This window comes from Manis pentadactyla, chromosome 12, assembly GCF_030020395.1.
Source record: "Manis pentadactyla isolate mManPen7 chromosome 12, mManPen7.hap1, whole genome shotgun sequence".
Taxonomy (NCBI): Eukaryota; Metazoa; Chordata; class Mammalia; order Pholidota; family Manidae; genus Manis; species Manis pentadactyla.
In genome coordinates this window covers 95,509,433-95,518,208 of record NC_080030.1, presented here as the reverse complement: position 1 = coordinate 95,518,208, position 8,776 = coordinate 95,509,433, and the positions used below count along the sequence as shown (strand labels likewise).

At 36.1% G+C, this 8,776-nt stretch overlaps 1 non-coding gene across 1 annotated transcript; it reads right to left on the bottom strand.

The window, feature by feature from the left end:
- Window positions 1-5,850: 5,850 nt before the first annotated feature.
- Window positions 5,851-5,988, bottom strand: LOC118915058 (small nucleolar RNA SNORA8). Its single transcript, XR_005025862.1, has one exon. It is a non-coding gene; the product is annotated as a small nucleolar RNA SNORA8 (small nucleolar RNA).
- Between the last annotated feature and the right edge of the window lie 2,788 nt (window positions 5,989-8,776).

Here is an 8,776-nt window from a genome sequence, read left to right as displayed (position 1 = left end):
AAAGCCAGGTTTTCTATTCTGGAGCTTTTTCTTGTATCACGGCAAGTTCTCCCTGGAGGATATTATCCATGTTAAGTGGTTTACCATTTACATTCTGAATTCTTCAAAAGAACTTTCTCTGTTTCAGATTAGTCTGCTTACCTCCAGAGACATCATATTCGACCACCACTGATTGTTTATTCTTCATTATTCTACAAACACTTCCATTCAATAAGTCTAAATCAGAAAGCAGTGTTTTCTCTCTCTACCTACGTACAGTGTCAGTAACAGCTTGTCTTGATGTCCTAATCTCAGTGAACACATGGCCGTCGGCCCTGCTGATCAAATAGGAAACTCAAACAGGCTCTTTGAATGTCTCCTTCAGAATCTACACCCCAATCAACAAAAATATGCCATGTACATTCTTACTAACACTTAAATCCAACTCTTTCTGATTTCTTTTATAACCTTAGTTCAAGGCCCATCATATTGGCCTGCAAAACTCATCAGGCAATTCTTTCTGGCCTCAGCTTTGTTCTCTTCAATCCATTCTCTACTTTGTAGCCATAATAATCTTCTAAAACACAAATTTGGCAAAACCACAATTGCGCATAAACTAAATGGCTCACATACCTTTTAAAATGAATTCTTAACCCTTCAGAATGCTAAGTGTTATTGTCGTTGAGTTCAACTTTAACTTAAAAAGAATAGTCTCACACTTGGCTTCCTTCTTAACTGGAATGTGTGTCACTCCTTAACACGTTCCTGCTCCCCTGCCATGTCACCCAGCATGCCTTGAAGTTCCTCGATCACTTGTGCCTTAGGTCCTCTTTATGATAATAAGTGGACTGCTGCTCTTTACCCAGCAATGCCTGCGTTTCCCTCCAAAAACAGGAGAAATAAGTGTCGCTTTGCTGTGTACTGAACCCCTTCCGCTCAAAGCCTTCATCACGTGATATCGTAATCATCTGTTCATGTTTCTGCCTCTGACCTGCGAGCTCAAGATGAGGTTGAGCTCATGCTGGGGTTCTTTGTATCCCCAGCGTTGAGAAGAGTGTCCAGCATAGAGCTGGAGTCAACAAACATTTGTATACTGAATGAAAGAATGAATGTAGTGGAGAAATTACCCAGTGATGTCGAAGAAGTACAGCCTTGGCAAAGATACAGAAGTAGCACTGGGTAAGGGATTGGCCAGATTGAATCTCAAAGTTAGAAGTGTTTTGTGGAAGAAGTATATACTATGTCACAGAGCAGAAGGCAAAAGCGCAGATAACAGGAAAGAATAATGGTTGGCGTAAGGGCCCAGGGAGGAAAGAGAAGCACTGGCTCAGCTGTGGCTGCCCAGAGCCTCACAATTGCAAAGACATCAGAAAATGGGGAGAGATATTTAAACATGACTAATTTCTAATCCCTTACATTGTGCTTTTCAATAAACACCCTTGCATTGTTAAAAAAAAAAATGGTTCTCAATAAATATTAATCCTTGAATCTTTTGGAGATCTCTTGCCACACATTCCTGCTATAAAAGCTGTATTAGCATGCAGTATTTCCTAAAGATGGCATGTTGAATATGATAAACCAAACCCAATGGGACAAATATGTGGATATTTAAAACAAACAGAGCATGTTATTTTTATGCAATGCTTGCATTGTTTTTGTCTCATAGCCAGTTTACTGACTTTAAAATCCAAGGAGAAAAAGTGAAAAACCTCTTCTAGGACACATCATTATAAGAAGGTAAGTCAACTGGTCCCTATCAATAAATGCATCTTCTATTACCATAAGAGGATTCTCCTTTAGCCATCAGCATTTTGGAATCCTAGAAATACTTCCCAACTTGATGTGAGGGGTACTCAACTAAAAGTTGTAAAAAATAGCCTCTCCTCAGTGTCCCCCTTCTATCTGATTATTTTAGGGAAAAGAAAGGCCATGTAATGCCCCCTTCTCTTAATTTCTTTGGCTGACCTCCAAAGTGTAGCTGTCAGCTAGTGTTACCTAAATAAGTATGAGCCATGGCCCATGGCCCATTTACTGTCAGTCACTTGGAATGCACTATGCCACTTGTATTAACTTTGCAGAATGTCAAGAGTAGGGACCATTAGTATAATTCTCTTTAGTCTGACACACAAAGACTGAGGAAGGACATCAAGAACTGTTACAAAAACAGGTACAAAAAGTCCACAGACTGACTCTCTAATTTTAAGAAAAATTGTATTCAAATACAATTAAATCTCCCCTTATGAAGGAAGTCTTAAGGTTAACCTTATCTGCCATTTCTTAGGTGGCAGTGTCCACCTGTATTTACTCATGTTTAATATTTTGATTGTCATTGTTTGGTGTGTTCTGTAAATGTATTCTTCATTTGTGTTGTTTCTGAGTCTGTATATGTGTCTCCTAGTTTAGACTGTCAGCTGATTGAGGGTGAGATGTCTGTCTTATATTTCTGCATCCTTTCTCAGCTCTTTCTAGATTACCTCATCAACAACAACTTTCTGAGTAGATGCTAAAAAAATGGAAAACGATTCTTGCTTGCGATTCTCAGATACAGTCAGCTCTATAAATTATCAGAGCATTTTCATCAAATTGCCAAAAAAAAAGAGCCCAAGACAACATCAGAAAAAGCTTCCCAATCTAGATAGGTTATTTCTCTGAAATACTGTGAATGTATCATCTTTATTTATAGTAATAAAACATGGATATAAATATAGATACACTTTTAGCAAAAATGAGATCATATCTACATTTGCTTTTGTTAAATGATTTTTCATTTAATAAAGAATATTTTATTATTAACAATTGAATCTTTGATTAAAAAATAGTGTTTCATTATTTATTATTTAGGAACTGCGTCTTTCTGGATTTTTCTCCCATCCAAAAAAATGCACATAGTGTTATAATACAACATAATCAATTTACATTGACAAAGTTTCAAAGACATAAGAAATTAAAATTTTTATTTAAAAATATATCAATCCTGGGGGAAATGACCAATAATTTCATGTAGGATGTCTTGCAATGTAAAACAAAGTTACATCTGCCTAGACCTCTTAAAAAATAATAAATAGAAATAAAAGGGTTTGAATTAATCTTTGTAATATATAAAACAAAGGAGCATCTGAAATATGATGATTTCTAACTGCAAACTTACTTTAATGTAGGGTCATCAAACCACACGTAATGGCTGTGGCAATCTTTTTTAAGACTTTTTAATGTCTGTTCTAGATTTTTTTTAATTAGTAAGTATTATTATTTTCTCTGCTGCTGTTTTTTTTTGTTAATTGTTGCACTAACGTAAGTCACGATGGGTTTATTAGATCTCCACTTGGTACTGAATCTCACCCAGTGATGCAAGAAGCACATACACAGTGAACAGAAGCCTTTTTGTAATACCTCTTCTCTTTTTACCTTCTTGTGATGCAATATGACTGTGCCGGGTGCTTGCTGATAAAGTAAGGTGCATTTATTCAAGAGTGGCCAGGGACGCTTTACTCCTTCTGGACACTGGTGGCATCAGAAGGAATGTGGGGTGTTGCTGATCTTGCTGGTCATGAGATGGACCAGCCATTTGTGCCTCAACTAGTGCCACTGGCAATGAGAGCACAAAACTGTCAGGATGCCAGTGAGCCAATTCAGGGGGAAACTGGAAAATGATAGGTCAAATTGCATGAGATGTGGATAGGAAAACACAGGCTGAAAGGTGCTGCGTTAACTCTTATAAAAAGCAGTTTCTTGTCACATATTGTGTATTTTGAAACCTGTATTCACTTATTCATTGTACAATTGATTATAATTCTATTTTTATCATTTAGCAATAGACCTTGGATTTTGAAGCTCCATTTTCAAAGACATGTGCTGCACATATGCACAAAATGCTTGTTTCATCAAATTTGGAAAATGGTTGGCCATTAGTTCTTCAACTATTTTTCTGTAGGCCCTTCCTCCTTAAGGATTCCACTTACGTTGCATATTTACTAGTTGAAATTGTGTAATCTCCCATATGTGGAATCTAAAATGCCTGAACTCATAGAAACAAGCCACTATGGTGGCTACTGGGGGCTGGGGTGGGGCAAATGGGGAGGTTGGATGAGTCAAAACAAGAAACTTTGAGTTATAGGATGGATAAGTCCTGGGCACCTAATGTACAGCATGGTGATTATAGTTAGTAGTACTGGATGATATACTTGGAAGTTTCTAAGAGTAGGTCTCAAATGTTCTCACCACAAAAAAGAATTGGTAATCATGTGACATGATAAAGGTATTAGTAAAGCTGTGGTGGTAATCATTGTGAAATAAAAGAGTACATCAAAGCAACATGTCCCTCATCTTAAACTTAAACAATGTTATATATCAATGACATATCAATAAAGCTGGGGAAAAAAAGACCTACAAATGGCAGGTTTAACAAAATGAATGTTTTGCTCTTCGAATTTTATAATTGTGCTTTGGAAATCTGAAGTTTTTTAAAGAAAATTTTGTGATCATGGTCCTATGTTTAATTGAATTACTTTATACCTATCGGAATAGAATAAAATAGGTTCTACAATTTCAAAGCAACTGAAGTTGGTAAAACATTTGAAAAAAATCACAAAATAGAGATGATTCATTTGATGAGGTTTGTCGTAAAAATATATTGTCAAAGAAAAGTATTTTGAATAAAGTAAAAAAGTACATGTGAAAATATTTGGACTAAAGTACTCACACATTTCTGTATAAAAAAATGGAATTAAGATGTCCTCTATTTAGCAGTATTTTCTCTTAGCTTATGAAGCACTTCAGTATCTACAGAGTAGTTCTTATTTAAAAAATATTATAATCCAAAGAGAAAAGTCAATTGGAGGTGTCAAGGACTTTAAATTATTGTTAATAAAAGGTTACTTTGGAAAAGATTGAATTTTTTATGTAGAAGAGACTCTATTAATGTTCTGAAATATGCCAGTGATATGCTATGGAACAGATATGATTAAGAAAACTGGATAGAATATGTGGAATATTTACTGAATTATTTTATTTTAATTATTAATAGTCAGTCAACATACTTTTAAAAGTTTTGTACATGGATATATATTTTCAGGAATAATTTTAGTTTAGTGAACAGTTTTTGATTTAGAATTATTTTACAGAATAGTCATTAAAGAAATGATTCAAACTTATATAGCTTCAATTATTTACAAGATGTTCTGTCACTCATGTAATTGCATGGTTTGAACAATAAATTACTCAGATAGTCTCACTTTCAGACCTACATGTGAAGTTTCAGGCGTTTCTACTTCCCCCAGTGCATCTTTCTTCTGCCTTTCTGCTTTCTCCTGGACTACCACTACTCCCAGATAAAAAACAGGGGTAAAAAGGCCAAAAAACTATAGCTTTCTGTCTTGAACTATCATTTGAGAACTGGGACCTCATAATGCCTTTAGATATCCCCACCCCCAACACAAAGATTTTCTACCAGAAACCCTCAAATGATTTTTAGGGGTTTTGAGAACAGTTCTATCTTTTCTTAACTGTAAAGGGTTGTTTTTATTATGTAACGTAGGCAACATAAGTCAATAAATTTTTTAAGAACTTAGTGTGGTGTGGTTCCATCCACTGCCAATCACCTTTGCTTCCCCCAAGTGAGGCATGAGCTTCAATAAAAACAGTCCAATTTTCTTTTAGCTCAGCTTCTTTGCGCTCCATGAATATGGACATACTTCAAAAACTCCCCACCTTTAATCTGAGTTGCATTTCTTCAAGCAATTAACTCTGGGGGGACATTTAGGGTCAGAGAAGATGGGTCTGCCTGGTTCTCAATTTCAGACACCCTAGAAAAAGGGAATCATTAGTTCTTACTGAAGATCACGTAAAACTGGACAGTGTAAGAGACAATAATAATACTGCATCAATAGAAATACCAGGTTTAACATGCACCAAGCCAAGAAAACCAACGATGCCAGATACTGAATTTATTTGGCGCTGTCCTTTGAACACCCAGCAGGAATAAACTGCTGCGGGCAGATACCATGTAGTGCAAAGGACAGTTCTATCTTGTATTTTGCTACTTAAAAGGTGGCCTGCACCCTCTAAGAATAGATTTTCAATCTACGTGGCTGTGAGTCATGTCCGAGACAGGGTAACGGGGAGTGAGGGAGTAAGAAGAGGGGGTCTCTGCAAATGAGGCAAAAGGCAGTCCAGAGAGGCCTCATTGTCTGCAAGTGGTTCAGAAAATTTCTCAACCACCAAAGAGTCATGGAGATGGGGTGAACTTAAATCAGTGCTCTAAGAGGGTCTAGGGCTTATGAGATTAGAGAGGATATAAATGCAGGAGGCCCAGATTCACAGATCATGTATCTGAAGGCAGAGGAGGGAACCCAGCCAGCACAACTGGTGCCTTCCCAGGGCAGTTTACACCTCAGAGACCAATGGGAACTGAAGAGCTGTGGGCACAAACACCCATCTGCTGACGTCAGGGAGACTTACTTGTCTCCCAGAGCAGTTAAATTACTTTCAAGGAGGAAGAAATTCAAAAGGCCTAAATCTAACCCAATATATATACATATATAAACACACACACACACACACACACACACATATCTTTCTAAGTAGAAACCAATGACCTTGAATTGTATGATGGTTTTTATTTCCTATCAGTATGAAAAGGAATTTGTGAGTTCCATTGATTTCAGTTACAGAAAAATTAAGTTACATCTTTTCTCTGTTAAATTCAGAACTTATATGCCTGAGATTTATAAGCCTAATAACTGTTATGAACTAAACAGCATTTTTTGAGGCACTGGGATAATATATAACTAGTCTTAAAACTTTCACAAATTTTGCTTCTTGTCATTTTAAGAAAATACCTTTGGAGACATGTCTCTGAATGTTCATTTCAGTATTAACTGTAAAAGAGAAAACTGCTAAAAACATAAGTTCCTCAGAAAAGGCTGTCATATTTGCTTATGTGAGAGTTATACCACGGCTTTCCCACTGTTGAAGACACACTCAGCAAGTGTACTGAAGGTTCTTCCTTTTCCTTCCAAATAAATAAGTAAATTACAGTCCTCCATGTCTTCCCAAAATACTGCAGGAAAGCAGATTGCTCTTGGAGCCCCAGTTTAATCACTCCAGGGGTGCTCCTTGTCACAGTATCTCATGGCAAATTAAGTGCCCTAGAGATTTATAAACCTGCTGTGGGGGAGAAATGATGAGGGTGACTTGGTTACTTTTCACAAGTTTTGTGCAATACTAATGGAACTATATCTGTGCTTTGAAAAATACAAAAGCCTCATGCAACACTACCAGGTAAAATTGGTAGGTAACATTGGGATTTATAAAGACCCCAGTGTTTCATTAGAAAACATCGCTGTTTGTATATTATTAAAATATATATATTAGAAAACTAATGACCTTACGTGAGTCACTTGTAATCATGGTAAAACATCTGAATTGGTTAAATTCATTTCAATGACACCGTTCTTTGATTTCTACAAAAGATATTTTAAGCATTCTCTTGAATGTTGGGACAACAGAGAGAACAAAATATCCTTAATAATAATTTTAAAATGAGTTATAAAATCATTTTAACTCTCTCTTTCTTTCTCTCATTCCACTGTGAATCTTTTAGGGTCACAAACAGACCAGTGATTCAACTCTTTATTTCAAAGATTCAACATGTTCCAATAATCATTGAGAGAAATTAAATTTTTTTCTGAGAATAGTTCTGAAAAAAAGTCCTACTTTGTTCTGCTTACATTTCTTAACTGTCTTAGGAGTTATTTAGACAGTGAATAGTCATTTTGTTAATATATTCTATTTCTCAGCTGAATATCTCTTGAGAGTTGCACTTAAGATGCAGTAATTATTTTTGTCATTTTCATATGAATCAGTAAAATACATATTTGGTATTACTGACATAGTGCTGTGAGCAATTAAAAAGACAAACATTGTTGATAGCTATATTTTGAAAACATTTTTTTTAAACTCTCTGTGTTCACAGTATCCGTGATGTGCAACTATAAAAGAATTGGCTCAGATCTCCTTAAGAATTGTTCTGTGGATCCCAGTGGTGGGTATAGTGACCTCTTCCACCTTGTCAAAAGGGCAAACGAGTCATGCTCACAGTAGTCAGTACTCTGAGGAGCATCCCTTAAGCCCAGAAACATGGACCAGGCAGGCACTCCAGAGGGCAGGTGCTGAGATATGCGGACTTGACAGAGACAAATTGTATGAGGACTCACCAGCTATCAAGGACGAAGGGACACTTGGCCTCTGAAGCTGAAGCCCACTCAGATTTCTACTGTATTACTTAGTGATGCGAACAGAGACTTAATTCTTTGAAGTCCCTGATTTAAGGAGCTGAAGAGCAAAGGTAGCCTTTCGCTTGATCTGATCCTTGATATTAAAAGAAGCAGAGATAAAACACTTTCTGTTTTTACCAATCGATGTATTTTGAGGTCAGTATTTCAGTCTGTTCATCAACATTTGTCCCTGTGACTTCCTTCCTAAGTTCTTATTCACTTATGATTAGACTATCAATTAATTTGCTGATAAATCCTTGAGCTGATCAGTTAACTCTTTCCAGTTTGAGAGAGACTTTGCTTTATTTCGATTGACTTATCATCATTATCATTCACTTAGTTCTCCAGTTTAATTAAGAATTAATTAATTCTCAGAAAATCTAAATGAAAATCTCAGAAAATTTACTGAAATAAATGAATCTCTGTTGATATTCTTTCCTAAGGAGGAAATCTAGATCATCTTCCTCTCCAAGCATAAATCATCCTCTAATGTCGAAAATTTTTTAAGAGATGAAATGATTTTT